The sequence below is a fragment of the Myotis myotis genome, unplaced genomic scaffold (genome assembly GCF_014108235.1).
Source record: "Myotis myotis isolate mMyoMyo1 unplaced genomic scaffold, mMyoMyo1.p scaffold_m19_p_28, whole genome shotgun sequence".
In the NCBI taxonomy this organism is placed as follows: domain Eukaryota; kingdom Metazoa; phylum Chordata; class Mammalia; order Chiroptera; family Vespertilionidae; genus Myotis; species Myotis myotis.
Window position 1 is genome coordinate 1,802,005 of NW_023416333.1, and position 12,000 is coordinate 1,814,004.

The 12,000-nt window shown below is 48.1% G+C and overlaps 1 protein-coding gene and 1 pseudogene across 1 annotated transcript in view; both read right to left on the minus strand.

Annotated features, from left to right (window-relative positions):
- LOC118649184 (zinc finger protein 615-like) overlaps positions 1-12,000 on the minus strand; it is a 1,009,024-nt gene that overhangs the window by 511,780 nt on the left and 485,244 nt on the right. The gene's annotated exons all lie outside the window — the stretch shown is intronic.
- Positions 432-2,110, minus strand: LOC118649248 (annotated as a pseudogene).

Consider the following 12,000-nt stretch of genomic DNA (forward strand, 5'->3'; position numbering starts at 1 on the left):
CCCATTACTCACTGTGATTGCCCTCAGCACAACAGATGGGTATGGAAGGGGGACAGCAGCTAAGCTCTGAGCCATGCCTGCAGGGCCCCAGCCTTCCTGCCAAGCAATACCAAGGCAGTTTCCCAGATCATTTCTCCAAGAAAAAGACAAACCTGGGCTTATGCTTCACCCTATAGTCCAAACACCAGTCCTAGCTGGTTTGGCTCAGTGGATAGAGCACTGGCCTGTGGACTGAAGGATCCCGGGTTTGATTCTAATGAAGGGCACAGGCCCGGGTTGCAAACTGGATAGGGGGCGTGCAGGAGGCAGCCTATGGATGATTCTCTTTCATTACTGTTGTCTCTCTCTCTCCCCCTCTCCCTTCCTCTCTGAAATATACATATATGTACATACACACACTTATTTATTTTTTATTCTTTTTTTATGGGGCGATTCAGAAAAGTAGGAAAGACATATAAGTTATATAGTTAGTGCCTTTCAAGCCTCAAAATTTAAACATGGATTAAAAAAAAAAACACTTCACATAGAGTTCACAGCTATCAGCCTACATTGTAAGCAAGTATCTGTGTGGGTTGGGAGCTTTAGCTTTTGAGTGTTTTTTGTAACTAAAGGACAGAGTGTGATGCATTGACAAGGTCCCATTCTTTCTATGAGCATAGTCCTTGCTGCCCATGAGTCTCTTCAACTTGACGTCTGTCTTAGGTGAAAATACTAACTTTGCTGGTTTTTGAGCAGGAGAAGTGCTAATTTCTCCAGTCCTTGTAGATGAGGGAGGGGCTCAGGACATTACCACCCCTCCCTTCTCCCTTAAGAGAGGATGGCTTTAGAGCGCTGAACACCAATAAAATTATCAGCACTAAGAGACCTTCTCAGAGCAGCTCTGCACAGGTCTTTGTCTTCGCACAATCTGGAAATAGCCTCTAGATTCTGGGCTCTTTCTCTGCTAAGAGGAGCAAATACAAAAGGCAGGTCGTTGTCATCAGCTAAGGTCAAAGTAGTATTTGGCATAAACACTGGCAGGAACATTAATATTAAACTGAAGTAGCTCTAAAAAATGCCTTTCCATCTCATTCATGTCCTCAACGGTAATGTCCTTGAGGATCTGGCAATAGTCCACATTCGATACAGCCTGGTCATCCCAAACCATGGAGGCAAGAATAACAGCTCCCAAAACAATTCTCCTCCAGTTCGTGGGACAAATGTCTATCTCGGCATAAATTAAAAGTCTTTCTAAGCTGAAACCGGTTTGGCTCAGTGGATAGAGCGTCGGCTTGCAGACTGAAAGGTCCCAGGTTCGATTCCGGTCAAGGGCATGTACCTGGGTTGCGGGCACATCCCCGGTGGGAGATGTGCGGGAGGCAGCTGATCGATGTTTCTCTCTCATCAATGTTTCTAACTATCTCTCTCCCTTCCTCTCTGTAAAAAATCAATAAAATCTATTAAAAAAAAAAAGTCTAAGTAAACCAAAGTCACTATCGCACATTCAGCTGTTAGCTGTGCAGCACTGAAGAGGGTCCGAACAAATCTGTAAATAAATGTGTTCAGGATCATGCCTAAAATATCCCTCCGGAACTGTTTCTCCTGTGAGTGGATGTGATCTCTCATCGAAAATATCCAAGGATCTATTTGCATCTCTGTTCTTTATGTGGTAATATATTGCTAACATCACACATTGTACTGTGGTTCTAAGATTAGGCTGACTGTGCTGTCATCTAGAAATATAGTTGAGCATGAGCTATATTTTTTAGTAAGGTGCCCTGGAGATACATGGTTTACATAGTTGTTCTTTTCTCGCACATCCGTTTGAGATTTATTCAAGAAAATTGTGCTTGCCCTTGGGTGGTCAGAAGGGTTTGATTCCAAAGCTAACTCGTCCGGCATCTCCCGGTCGCTGATGTGCTGCAGATGGTGGCCCTCGCCGGTGCCGAAATCCAACTGTGCGGGCTCCGGGGCAGCCGGCGAAGGCGCGACCACCACCGCATCCCCGGCCGCCGCCTCGTAGACCTCAGACGGGTCGTCCGGCTCGGCCGGCCCCGAGCGCCGGCCCATGCTGGGGCTGGCATCCGGCTTCCCGCAACAGGTCAGAGTGTTCCCCATGGGGTGTCCACTCTCCTCGCCTTCGCCGTCGCAGTCTCCGTTCGACCCCCAGCTCCGCCACACTCCGCCGCGCTCCGCGGGTCCCCCTCCCCCAACAATGGCGCGGCCCGCACCGGCAGCCCCCGGCTGCGCCGCGCAGGCAGGCTCGGCCTTGCCGAGCCCGGCTGCACCTCCAGCCGCCGCGCTGCTACCGCCTCCCCCAGTTGCCTAGTCTGTCTACACACTTATTTATTTTTAAGTCCCAATACCAGGTCTCTGGGACCATCAGCTCACACTTCCGCCAGATGTGCACACCACTGTGTAATGTCTACCCCCATCCCAACTTCAGACCCCAGGTTCACTGCCTCAGCTCTGCCACCTCCCTGCTCCACAGCACAGGACCTCTCTGGACTCACCCATGAAGTTAGCACATGGCATCCAGAGAGAGCTTGTGAGGGTTCAGAAGGATCTACCACAACCCAATTCCTGGTGGACCCCACTGTTGTGCCCAGATCTCAAGGTTCCCAAGACCCCCAGGGAGCCAGTCAGTCTGATGCAAAAGCAGAGTCCTTTTAATGCAAGCCGGTTTGCGCTCCCCGTTCACCAGACCCACCCACACAATGGAAAGTCCAGTGGCCAGAGACGGAGGCCTCTTGGGACAGAGGGTTTTATAGGGGGGGGGCGGAGTGAGGGCAGGAGAGGGGACTGTGGCCCCCCCCCCCCCCATTGGCCAGGCACGAGTAGGTACAGGGTGTGGTCATAGTGATGGCGTGCACTTCCCTTGATTATTATTGGTTAGTCCAGAGAAATCCTGGGTGTGGCTAGCAGCAGCGTCTTCTGGGAAGAAGCACATGGCTCTGTCCCAAAATGGAGGACCCAAGGCAAGATGGAGGGCGCAGTCCTCGCCAGGCTCCCGCTGGAACACGCTGCAAGGCAGGATGGCCCTCCCGCACAGCACCTGCAGCAGGCCAGCGGGGCGGACCAGGACTCCTGCAGCGGGGCGGGCGGCACAGGCCCAGCACACGGGGTGCGGCCGCTGGAGCGGCCCAGCTCCGGAAGAGCAGCATCCGCTCGGAGCAGGCCCGGCCCACGAGGCCAGCGCACTGCAGCTCGGCAGCCTCCCCGGGCTAGGGCACGCGCCCCACTCCGCTGCCGCTGCTGCCGCACTGGGGCCAGGGGTCCATGCGGCCCCGCGTGGGCCCGGCCCGCGGGCCGGGTGGCAGCCTGCGCTGGGCTCCCGCTGTGAGCCGGGGAGCCGATGCCCGAGGCCGCCAGCAGCACGGCTAGGCCGTGCCTCATGGGGCCTGGCGGCCGGCCCACGCAGGCCCCGGTCCCCCTGACCGGGCCCCGAGGGCCGGATGGACCCCCGGCCCCAGCGCGGACGGGGAGCCGACCACAGGGGAAGGGAGGAAAGAGCCAGGCGGTGAGGCCTTCCACTCCCACGACCTCCCCCGTGGTCGGTCGCCGCCTGGCCCCACCCCTCGGCCCGCCGCCGGCCACGCAGCCGGTCCGGACACTCGGACCCGCTCCGGGGAGGCCAGGCCCTACCAGAGCCCAGCGGCCAGACTCCTCCTCCCGCACCGCCCGGAGAGGCGGGCGGTGCGCCTTTCACCCACAGCCTGGGGAAAGCAGGCCATGCGGCTCTGAAATCCTCCCTGCCGCCTCGGACCTGGGTTTCTATACTCAGAGCCCACGTCCGCAGGGGGAGTTCAGATACGAGTCACCCCTGTCCACTGGGCCCTGCATTTCCTGTGTCCTCAGAAGCCACAACACTCCTCTCTCCCCTCCTCCTTCCTCAGGGTCCTCGGCGGGGACCTGAGCTGCGGGACGGGACAGGCGCCCTGAGCCCAGGCTGCAGGGTTGAGGGTCAGGAGGCGGTGGGAGCAGGTTTCGGGGGCGGGGGCCGCGAACTCACCTCAGCTGAGCAACTGGGCAAGGCCATTGCCATTGGACGCCGTGCGCGGACCCAGGCAGGTGAGGCCCGGAGAGGCGGGTAAGAAGCAGGGGCAGCGGAAGGGGATAATGGGGCCTCTGTTCCGTCACGGACGTGGGTAACCCGGTGGCGTCAGCGAGTTTCACGCCCACGTGCGGGCTGAGCGGGAAGGACACGGGCCTTCTCCCTCCGAGTATCCGCCACTGCCCCGCCCACCTGGAGCCGTCCGGCCTGTACTGGAGTAGATTCTGGGTGGAGACCAATAGCCGCCTAGAGAGCACCCGAAGTCCCGCCCCTTTTTGACGTAAGAGAAAGGCCGTTTCTGACCCTTCATTGGCTAAGCTGGCGGTAGTCCTCACAAGGCCTTCTGGGTAATGTGGGTTCCAGCGTCCAAGGTGGTGGTGGAAGGTTTTTCCATCTCGCTCCAAGGACAACAGCGACATCTGCCGGTAGCGACGCTGGGAAATGACCTTCCTCAGGAAAGAGACATCTTGAAAATGGTTAAAAAAAAGAGTCATTTTTTCTGGTAAAGACACTGGAGTCCATGTTTATGAAAACACTGTATCTGTGAGTCCAAAACAGCGACTCGTTAGAAGTATGCCTGCATTATAGTCTTGAAATTTATTTATTTTTTTATTCCTACCTCAAGGATATTTCCCATTGATTTTTATAGAGAAGAGGGAGAGACAGAAACATTGATTTTAAAGAGACACATTGATTGGTTGCCCCCTGCACACGCCCCATCCAGGGCCTGGGAGGAGCCTGCCGTCCAGGTAGGTGCCCTTGACGGGAATGAGCCCGGGATCCTTCAACCCTTCACCCCATAGGCGGATGCTCTATCCTCTGAGCCAAATGAACCAGGGTGAGTCTGGAAAGTTTGATCACACAAACGACCTACTTACACCATCATAAAGGTATGTGACACATATAACACAAGCATGGGGGACATCCCTATCCAGTTTAGCTCACTGGTTAGAACGTGGACCTGCAGACTGAAGGGCCGTGTGTTTGATTTCAGCCAGTGCTTGTACCTAGGTTGCAGGCTCTGTTCGGATGTGGTCTGAGTTAGTGCAGGGGCTAACAATCCATGTGTCTCTCTCATATCTTTGTTTGTGCTCCCTGTCTCTAACTCTCCATTCTCTCTCTAAAAAAAAAAAAGTTAAGAAATGCAGGACATATCTTTGAACTAAAAAAGAACTAAAAAGCATAATATAAACTTTAAATGGAATTACTTAATCTGACAAAGTTATTGGTTTTTGTTAATGTGAAGATGCCACTGTAATTATCATAGTGAAAGATATTTTGTCCCTACAGACATATCAAAGGTGTCAGCTGAATTGTTTCAGGCATTCTCAATGAGATAACACAAATATTCACAAATTATATTTAGGATACATGAAATACATATTCATACTAAAAGCCGACCTCTATATAGCTCAAAAACTTTAAAATCACATGAAATATTATAAATAACAATTATGGGCATGCATATGTGTAGTGAATCTTAAATTTCATAATTCTGTAAGAAGCTTGTCCTGCCCTAACCGGTTTGGCTCAGTGGATAGAGCGTCGGTCTGCGGACTGAAGGGTCCCAGGTTCGATTCTGGTCAAGGGCATGTACCTTGGTTGCGGGCACATCCCCAGTAGGGAGTGAGCAAGAGGCAGCTGATTGATGTTTCTTTCTCATCAATGTTTCTAAATCTCTATTCCTCTCCCTTCCTCTCTGTAAAAAAATTAATAAAATATATTTTTTAAAAAAAGCTTGTCCTACTTAAAAATTAGGACCCAGCCCGGTTGTATGAGCATCACCCTTTAAAAGGGGGTAAGGTTTTGATTCCAGGTCGGGGCACAAGTCTGGGTTGTGCGTTAGAGCCCCACTGAGAGTATGCAGGAGCGGCCTATCGCTGATTCTCTATTATCACTGATGTTTCTATCTCTCCCTCTCCCCGCCTCTCTGAAATCAATGAAAATCTGTTTTTGAAAATTCAGAGCAAAAAGGACAGTGAAGCATAAACCTAAATGTGAACATGTCATAAAGACATAAGTAATGAAGCAGAAGTGTTGGAAAAACTTTAAAAACTTTTGAGAAATTATATGAGCCACTTCTTTTTAAAAAAAAGATATGTATGGCAGGAAGAAGCTGATCAATGATTCTCTCATTGATGTTTCTATCTCTCCCTGTCCCTTAATCTCTGAAATCGATAATAAATAAATAAATAAATAAATAAATAAATAAATTTTTTAAAAATGAAAAAAATACCCTCGGTGAGAACTAAAAAAAAATTAAAAACAAGCCCCCAAATAATTGATGTTTCTATCTCTCTCTCTCCCTCTGCCTTCATCTCTGAAATCAATAATAAATAAGTAAAGAATAAATAAATAAAATGTTTTTTTAATCAATAAAATAATATGCTTGAGTGAGGATTAAAAGACAAAAATAAACAAACCCCCAAATCTTCTGACTTGGGAACCCTGTACAGAGCTCTTGTCCATAAAACATATTCTTGATGAAATCAAATCTCTTTCTCACCTCCTCTAAATGGGGACTTTAACATCTAATGCTAGTCATTCCTGAGGGCTGCTCATTTCAAATCTCCACAGCCCCCGTCACCCAATGATTCACTATCACATAGAATATTTTCTTTTTCAATGATTGGCTCCTCCTTCAATAAAGCGTTTAAACAAGGTTTGTGGGGAAAGACATATCTCTATGCACTGCTGTATAACACAGGCCCATTCAGCCTCAGAAGCAGATGAGATCATCAGTAAAGAATTATTGAACAATGAAACGTCATGTGGTGTCTTTCCTTCCAAGTTCTAAATTGATTTGCTCACACCTTACAAATATCTTCTCAGCTCACTTTTTTCCCCTCAAGTTGTCATGAATGAGGAGGCCTCACATGTAAGAGTGGCTATAGGGTTAAGTCTCAGACTGACCTGTTGGCAAAGCCACAAACAAGTCCCAGCTTAGAGGGCACAGCCCTCTTAGCATAATTAGTCATGACCTTATGAGGCACCGAGATCTTATCTGGGTAGCTAATGGGATGCAGGAGGTGCAGCAAGTGCTGCCAAAACAAGTGAAACTCACAAGAACATTGTAGCTATGGTGACCACTACCTTGTTTACCTCTGGCTATGAAATAAAGCATCAGCTTGCCCTCTGGATCCCTCTCTGTGGCCTTAGCCAGGCACAGGAGATCCACCTAGACCAGTGGTCAGCAAACTATGGCTCGCGAGCCACATGCGACTCTTTGGCCCCTTGAGTGTGGCTCTTCCACAAAATACAACGTGTGGGCGCGCATGTACAGTGCGATTGAAACTTCGTGGCCCATGCACAGAAGTCGGTATTTTGTGGAAGAGCTACACTCAAGGGGCCAAAGAGCTGCATGTGGTTCGCAAGCCGCAGTTTGCCTACCACTGAGCTAGACCCAGCTTATTCTCTTTGTCTTTTCTAAATCCTTCGCCGCCCTCAGGCTCACCAAACCCTTGGCTGTGCTGGCCCGGCACACTCACATTTGTAGAAAAAATAATTTCCTGGTAGCCAGTGTTTCAGCAGTATAGCCATATCTAAAGTTAATTATCTCACCTCTTGGGAATCAGTGTCTTTAATTTACCACCTATTCAGACCTACCTGCTGTCAGCCTTCATAGAGCCTCTGGTCTTCTAGCTATATAAATACTGCTCATTGTATAACTCCATTATGCCTTTCTATAGTTTGCTCTAGCAATATGCTCTTCCATAAATCATGTTCATTCTGCATGCAGACACTGTAACTTCATGAATAGGTGAAATAATTATTTCTGATCAAAGTGGTGAGATCCTAGGATCCAAAATCTTTGTGACAGGTTCAGATGCCCACTTTCAACGCCTTCAATGGTGCCAACATGGTAGCCATCTTGGCAACAAATGTAAATTTGTGCCCTGGATGGTTTGGCTCAATGGATGGAGCCAAACCAGGGGTCATGGGTTAGATTCTGGTCAAGGGCCTGTCGCTCAGATGGAGGCTCCATACCTGGCCAGGTCAGAGCATGTGCGGGAGGCCACCAATCCATTTGTCTCTCACACATTGATGTTTCTCTCTTTGTGTTTCTCTCCCCCTCCTTCCACTCTCTCTAAAAATCAATGGAAAAAATCACCTCAGGTGAGAATTTAAAAAAAATTAAAATTTTAAATGCTATGTAAACTTTATTTCCAGATACATGTTATAATCTTAGGAAAAATATACAATATCCCAGAAAATACAATAAGCAATATGTAAAGTATTTTGGGGGTGCAGAGCACAAATGCAGAGAACCCCATGGGATAAATTCTGAGAAACCGAAAGACATGGTCTCACACCATCTATTTGCTTTAGGTCTGCCTAATAGATCACCTTCATGTTTCCTCTGGACCTGTCTGGAGGATTGTTCTTTCATCACTGACTGAACACACTGGGCCTCCTGATGCTCATTTTAAGAGATTTGCTCCCCATGAATTGAAGAGTATGAAGACTGTGAATCTTGTTAAGTATTTGCATCCACCTTAGTGTCTGTATAGCAACTGGTGATTATGCACTTTTGGCCTTTTAGGACCATGAATTACAAGTACATGTTGCAGAAGTATCTAACAAGTTTCTGATGAAAGTACCTGCTAAAACTTCCTACCAGAGTGGCCAGCGTTGCTCAATGGTTGAGCATCCACCTAGCAAACAGGAGGTCACCTGTGTAGATAGAGGAATGTTGGGGTCGAGCCCTAGCAGGTTCAGGGGTTCCCAAAGGTGTGGACGGAGTCGGCGAAGAATGAAGGACACGGAGGCAGCGTTCAGATCATCAGCCTAGCCAGGTTCTTTATTTTCCTGTTACATCTGTCTTTATATCATTTGATCCTATAAGCATGCCTCTGTAATCACGTCATGGTATGTTTTGGGTAACCTTCTACAGTTCCTTGTTTCATTTCCATAGTTTCTTATCTGACCTTTGCCAAAAATCCTGTCTCTATCTAGTTCTGTTGATTTTAATCTTGTCTAGCTTAATCTCTGTGTTCCATCATAAGGGCTATTCCAAGGTCACTATTCTACTGCTCTACTGATAAGCTACAAGGAAGTGACTGAAGGAGATTATCCTACCCAGTAAAGGTTATGTCCTCCCAGCCTCACTGCTTGCCTTCCCTGGGACTGCCCTGTGTCGGTGGGTCTCCAGGGGTATAGGCTTTGGTGCTTTCCCTGGTGGACAGACCCCTGGGGATGTCGGCCCAACAAGTCCCAAATTTATTGCCAACAGTCTTAGTCCAAGTTCTTCACAAGTAGTACATGGTATTTCTGTAACACCAGGGGGTTTTACTGATTTATTCTCTTCCTTAGTCCTGTTAATCCCGAACTCTAGGGAAAAATCCCCACCTGGGGAAACAACCTTTCTCAGGGAGGTGGTTCTGGTTATAACACATAGCGTTAAAAAAAGGGGGAGCAAACATATTAAGAACAGTATGCCGTATACACCAGGTACCTTAAAACATATGCTATGCAGATGTTTCTTCCCTGCAGCGACTGTGTCAGGCAACAAGGATGGACTGGCCTCCGGCAGAGGAAGACTGCAAAGGACAAGATATGTTCCGAATATGCTGCAGGGAAGACATGGTGAGCACAGTGGTCTCATACAGCCATTCTGGACAGAGAGGGCAGAATAGTGCGAGTAGTGGGGCCTGTGCAAATAGGAGACTTGAGTGCTCACACAATCAGATCAGGATGCTGCAGGTCTCCAGGATCACTTCTGCATATGAGGTTCCAAAATTCACATCCTGACTTCCGCTTTCTTTCACCGAGAAAGTCAGAGCCATGTACCAACACTGTAAGAGACAGACTGAGGTATGGAAGTTACCTCAGTGGATGGGGCCACAGCCTGTCAGCCAAAAGGTGGGTGAGGGTGCAGAGATCCAGCCTGAATCACGGGGGCTTCTGGAGGGTCATTCTCCAAGGTGACATCAAAGGGAGACAAAGTGCAGGTCAAACTCAATAAAGATTCCCCTAAAAACCCACTCCAGCAGGTATCCCAGTGAGGACCGAGGGACAGGGCAGAAGAGCTGATATTTTACAAAAATTGGGGAGGAATCATTTCAACAATGGAAACAGCAGCTACACCTGAGCCACCCTGGTCACCAGCGTCCCGACCCAGAGGGCTTGACCAGCACTGGTAGACGTTGTCTGTGGCTCTGGAGCCAGAATCTTGGGTTGCAACCCAGCCTCTTATATCTGACACTTGTTTGCTGAGTAAACTTGGAGAACCTACTTCAGTTCTGTAATGGTGGATCTTCCCAGCAATTCCATAGTCATTTCGACTTCCCAGGTTGTGAGAATGAAAAGAGGAAATACTCAAAAAGGGAACACTGGAATCTTGGTACAGGAAAGTACTCAGTTTATTACTGTAATTGGTCCTCAGAGTCCTTCCTGTCACTTGTAACTAACTGAGATGCAGGGAGCTTTAGCAAGTGTGCAGATTTCTCGTTGGAGATCCTACACTGAGAACTTAAATGCCCACAGTACCTGCCTCCCTGCAGGTAAGTAAACGTGTACTGAGAAGCACCCTTTCTTTGTCAAAAGCCCTTAAAAACTGAAGTGCTTGTTTGCATTGGGGAGCTGAAAGGTTCTCTTCCTGGGAATGTCTCTTAAGGCAAAGGCTGGTGTCCCGGAAGCCCAGACAGGCTGCAGATACACCTGCTGCACTGCAAATGGGCACCGTAGCTCTTGATCTCTTCTAACAGCTTAGGGATGAAGACATACCTTCTACCCATTTTACAGAAAAGAAAGTAGAGGCTCAGAGCAGAAAGAGTGGTCATTTCCCTGTCAGTCAATAATATTCAGAAATTTGGGATTCAAATCTAGGGCTCCTGACAAACAGCATTACTGCCATACCATTTCCACCTCACTGGGCTGTGGGACTTTCACACGTTAAGCGCCCAGTCAGTCATCAGTGACTGACACTCTTTCCGTCCGGAAGACAAAACAGGCTGGGCACTTAACGTGTTAAACCTCTGCCTATCAGCATGCCATGATCCTGCTGAGACTCCTCTTTTAACCAAAGAACCCTCATGACAACAGACAAGGAAGATACCCAACACTACAAAGCAAGGGCAAATTGCATTGTAGTGCAGATGACTGGTCTTGTGAAAGTGATAGAGAACGTTAGTACTGTGCATTAAAATGTAAAATATACACTGCATTGTGCATAGCATTTAAAAACAAACAAAAAATGTTCCCATGGTGAGGCTAGGTGGTTGAGTATCGAACCATGCACAAAGAGCTCCCCCGTTTGATTTGGAGTGAGGGCACATGCCTGGGTTGAGGGCTCCATCCCCAGGAGTGGCGTGCAGGAGGCAGCCAATTGATGTTAATGCACTCATGTTTCTATGTCTCTCCCTCTCACTCCTCTTTCTGTAAAATCAATAAAAAACATTTTCCTTTAAAATATGTTTTTATTTATTTTTAAAAATATCTTTTTATTTATTTCAGAGAGAAAGGGAGAGGGAGAGACAGAAACATCAATGAAGAGAATCATTGATTGGCTGCCTTCTGAACACCCCCTACTGGGGACCGAGCAGGCAACTCAGGTGTATGCTTGTGACTGGAATCAAACTTGGGGCCCTTCAGTCCACAGGCTGATACTCTATCCACTGAGCCAAACCAGCTAGGGATAAAATATGTTTTTATTGACTTCACAGAAGGGAGAGGGAGAGAGAGATAGAAACATCAAAGATGAGAGAGAATCATCTTTGATTCTCCTGTACGCACCCTACTGGGGAAGAAGCCCACAATTCGGGCATGTGCCCTTGGCCAGTATCAAACTAGGGCCCTTCAGTCTGCAGGCCAATGCTCTATCCACTGATCCAAAATGTCTACAGCTATATTTTTTAAAAGGTAAAAAATATTAAATCATATCATTCCAATATAAAAAAATTATTTCCTAAATCAAAAATAGAACAAAATGAGTGATATTCCAACATCCACCTTTGTCGTTCCATTGT